The sequence below is a fragment of the Leptodactylus fuscus genome, chromosome 3 (genome assembly GCF_031893055.1).
Source record: "Leptodactylus fuscus isolate aLepFus1 chromosome 3, aLepFus1.hap2, whole genome shotgun sequence".
Taxonomy (NCBI): Eukaryota; Metazoa; Chordata; class Amphibia; order Anura; family Leptodactylidae; genus Leptodactylus; species Leptodactylus fuscus.
In genome coordinates, this window is record NC_134267.1 from 222,300,692 (window position 1) to 222,305,764 (window position 5,073).

Here is a 5,073-nt window from a genome sequence, read left to right on the forward strand (position 1 = left end):
ATAGAACGCTCACATAGGGCGGGCGGGAGGGAAAGCTTTAATCCGGGGAAGAGACAGGGAATGAGAGGAAGGAGAGGGGATATATATATCATGCAGTGAGGGTCATTGCCCGGTCACCACCTGGAGACCGGGCCATGAACTGTAAACAGCATTTAACAAGGAGTTAACCCTTGTGGTGCTGCAGAACCAGGCACGTGCAAGACTAGGAAATCCCAGTCAGGCTGGGCCTTCGCCCACTTCTTTAGATGCGGCCCTTCCTGAAACACAAACTACAGCTGTGAGTACAGAATCCTTAATGTCTGGGTCTGTACTTCTGTCTGCAGTTGTGGATAAATGGTGGTCATGTGTATGAGGCCTTAGTCCTCTGACCCCTCACAGGTGGCCCAGCAGGTACCAATATCAAACAAAACTTCTGCCTCATAGTGAATGATTTGAGGTACTACTTGTAACCCCAGACTTGGAGCTAATACAGGGGGTCTGTCCTGAGGCCTAATATTATAGGGGGCCTGGGTATATCTAGCTACACCCTTTTACATGAGCAGTTTCCCCATCCGATCCAAGCACCTGGGCTGCACTAACCATTAGGAATTTCCACTTCATATCCAAGAGTCAGTGCAGCGTTTCCTGACCGGATGAGTAAGGGAGCCTTGACATGGAGTAACGCTGGGCTCAATCTGTGCTTATTTTTACTGGTGTAGAAATGCGAGGGTAGCATTTACCTCGCGTTTACATGGCGTTTTTTTTACTATGTGTATACGCAGCGTTTACAGCCGCATTTTTTTTTGCTTGCGTAAACGTTTGTGAGCAAAAAACACGGCCGTATACGCTCATAGTAAAAAAGCAGCATAAACTCTACCCTCTCATGTCTACGCCAGTAAAAATAAGCACACATTGAGCCCGGCGTTAGTGTGAAGGCTCCCTAAGAATGGATTGTCTTCTATCCTGAGGCTTGGTGTGATCTTCATGAATGATTATTTCTAAGAGCTGTCTCCTAGAATGGATGTTATAAATTCATCTTCCTCCTCTACTGCCTCAGCGTCAGTATAACATCAGCCTTCCATGGGACATTAATGTAGTCAGTCCGTGAGCACATAATGTCAGGTAGAGGGGTCCTGGGTGAGGGGCAGGTTACACATGGTTAAGGCTTCTACTGGTAACTTCTGCCTATTAGTTGGTAGAGGAGTAAGGCCTGAAGCTTGTTGTCAGTGCATGTAGAACCTATGCATATGGCCTACAGTTACCTGGTTTCAGAAGAACTACTTACAAAGTACCCCCAAAAGTCCAGTTATGTACTCTAGGGCTTAACCACACACATCACCATTGTTCCTTGTTACATAATTCTGAGAACATGAATGGAGTAATATTGGTGTATGGTGGACACCAGGCTCCCCACACAGTGAATCCAAAGTCTCCCAACTTGATATGGTGACAATCCCTGTCCTTCAGCTATTTCCAGCACGCTCAATGAAATGTGATATGAGAAGGCTGCACATTCCTCGTCCACTACTACAATTAGGATGGGGGTAAAACATTCCAGTTATTGGATTGCTGGGGGGCTCAACAATGTGACACAAACCAGTCAGCCAACATCCATACTATAGGGGGGTAAAGTTCTATGGTTTGGTGTTCCCACTGTTGTAGGCCAGTTATTCAAGAATTTCTTGCAATAACTTTTCCAGCAAGAACTCTTATGTAACTTCCACTTTAGATCCAAGAGTCTATGCAATATTTTTGGACGGGACAATTAGGAGTGGGTTGTCTTCTATCCTGAGGCTTGTTGTACTGTCTTCTTGCTCTCTATAATGTCTTATTCCTCGCTGTCTTCTACAATGACTGACATTGAGGAGGAAGAGAAATCAGTAACAGTCTGTCATATCAGCCTTCCATGGGATGTTAATGTAGTCTAAGACCAAGAGGATAGAAAGTCATGGTGTGGACCAGGTTACACATGGTGAAGGCTTCTACTGGTAACTTCTCCCTATTAGTTGGTAGAGGAGTAAGGCCTGAAGCTTGTTGTCAGTGCATGTAGAATCTATGCATATAGCCTTCAGTTACCTGGTTTCAGAAGAACTACTGTCAAACCTACAAAGTACCCAAATAGTCCAGTTCTCTACACTAGGGCTTATACCTACTCATTGTTCCTTGTTATATAATTCTGAGGACATGAAGTAATATGGGGTATGGTGGACACCAGGCTCCCCGCACAGTCAATCCAAAGTCTCCCAGCTTGATATGGTGACAATCCCTGTCCATTAGCAGCACACTGTCCGGCTTCAGCTCTGCCACTCCTTCTGTGTATGTAGTCCAGAACCCCGGATATATGTAGTGAATCATATCCTTAGCTGATAAATAACCATTATAGATCTATAGGAACATGGCGGAGACTTTGGATCAGATTGTAAGGTGTGTTAGCTATTAACATCAGAATGACCGGGTATAATTTCTTAGTCTGGTCTGTCCATCAGTACAATTTTACCAACCCCCCCCTCCCTTGTCTGATGGTTTAATAAGCAAAGTGATCATAGAATATTTTTATTTTTTTTGGTCCATGAGAACTTTCAACTGATTCAGGTGCAGATTCCTCTGTCTGACCAAAAATGATGAATTACAATTTTAAATTGTGACCAGTTCTTCAAAAAAAAGTCAAAACTGGCCTCAAAATCAGAAGGAAAGTGATTTTGGGACCGACTGACCAGTGGACCACTGTTGCTCTGACCCTAATTCGATAAAACCTATAAAAGCTTCAAGCCTTCTAAATCACTTTCTTCAATATCCAAAGCTCTGCACTTGCTTCAGGCTCTTTGCCCTTCACCAGGAAACTAAGTTGGGCCAAGTTTAGGCAAAGCACTTCAGTCAAAAATGGATTTATTCCAAGAAGCAACATCTCAGTCACTAGCTTGAGAAAAGGTCTTATGAGGACTAAGTGTATATAACGTGTAATCAGACACATTTATTGCAGTCAATGTGACATGATAAAATACACTTTTAGTACATAACGTACAAAATAAGCAGCAGAACAATGGATGAAAAAGGTTTCTAGTCTTGCTGCTTTCTGTAAAGTATCCCTGCTTATAAAGACAACAAGACGTCTTCCTCTAAAGGATACCTCCTTATCATGGCTACAGGCCTCGGTATGAAGAGATCACTGGAAAGCTCTACATAGTGATTTTGTGGTGGTTGGTGGCAGCTATGATATTGTAGCAGGCTGTTGCGATCAGTATCCTTCACACAGGTCAATTGATAAAACTCCATTGTCTTCTATTAGGACGAAGGTGATCTTCTTATAGTAACAAGAGTTGAGATTCTTCCCACACACTGAGGGTTTCCTTGAACACCAGGAGGAAGTCCATGGGGGTCCCTCCAAATGTAAGACCTCTATATATCTCTCCCACATGATGCAGTAGATCGAAAACAGCTCATTGTTGTAGATGGAAGTCCCTTCAAATGATGCCATATATGAATTTGTGTGACCCCTTGTCACTGTATATAATAGGCCTGAAAGGAGAATTTTTTTTTTTTTTTTTTTTTTTTTTTTTTTTTTTTTTTTCCCCCATGGCCATTAACAGACATTACGAGTAACTAATTTATGCCTAGATCTATCAGCCTTTTATAGGTCACAATAAATTGGTATATTGTATGTAGTAGAACATATGACCTAGACTCTTAACTGAGTCTAGATGGGACCATACAAGGCGCTGTTCATTACTAGCTCTGGAGTCCTTAAATAATACAAAGTATTAAACATGGGAAATAATCTTATGATGCCGAGATACTAAGGCCGCTACATAAGAAACTTGTTCAGCTCAGTCCTGTCCTTCTGTAACTTCACAGCCAGTGGTGAACCGAAGGCCAAAATAGTATGTACAGAGACCTCCTAGACCTCACATGGGACTTTAGCTTTATTAGTCTCACTGTCCTTAGATTAGCAGACTATGCTGCAGCCCACTGGGAGTTGTAGTCTCTGGTCGCTGTGACAAGGATCTCCTCCAGGCCGCTCTTCAGCTTGTACCCGATATCGGTCATCACCACTTCCTGGTAAATGCCTGGTATTACAAATTCAGGCCTCACAACATGGGACCTTTCTCCAGCAAGTGTCAACATTAGCACAAGTAACTGCAATAAATCTTTCGTCATTTTGATGCTTAATGGTGATAAATTGTAGAAAAATTCTGTAGAGGCTTTACTGGTGTGGAAATGGTGCCGATTCCCCAACTTATATACAACACAACACATTGGGATTTCTCTGCCATTATATGGCTGCACAGTCTCCACTTTGTCAGAATTGGCTTTATATTGGCTCCTCAGTATCACTCCTATAAGATTGTAGTACAATGTTAAAAAAAAAAAATATATAGTCTCTATCTCCTGTATCTGGAAGTCCTATATCTAAATTTGCAGTTTTTTAATCTTTACCTCAAACTCAACCCCCTCTAATGAGTAGGGCCAAAACCTTGGTATCCATTTTAGACTAGGATTTTCTAAAAAAAAAAAAAGCTTCTTCAGGTTCCCACTACTGTAGTTCTTGGCTGAGTGGTCTACCAGGATTTAGAAATGACCTTCCCACCATGTCCCAGCAAAAACACTTTAAACCATTTTCACTTCAGATACAAGAATCTCTACAGATTTCTGAGGATTGGTTTCCGTCCCAAGACTTATCGTTCTCTATGATTTCACCTTTGCTGTCCTCTACTATGAATGTTATCAACTGCTCCTCCATCACTTTGTCATAGTCTGACAGATCTGCTTTCTATTAACCTTAATGTAGTCCATGGGCATGATGTTGGGGAGAGGGGTCTTGGGTGAGGGGCAGGTTACACATGGTTAAGGCTTCTACTGGTAACTTTTCCCTATTAGTTGGTAGAGGAGTAAGGCCTGAAGCTTGTTGTCAGTGCATGTAGAATCTATGTATATGGCCTACAGTTACCTGGTTTCATAAGAAGTGTCAAAGCTACAAGGTACCCAAAAAGTCCAGTTCTCTACACTAGGGCTTATACCTACTCATTGTTCCTTGTTATATAAGTCTGAGGACAGGAATGAAGTAATATGAGGTATGGTGGACACCAGGCTCCCCGC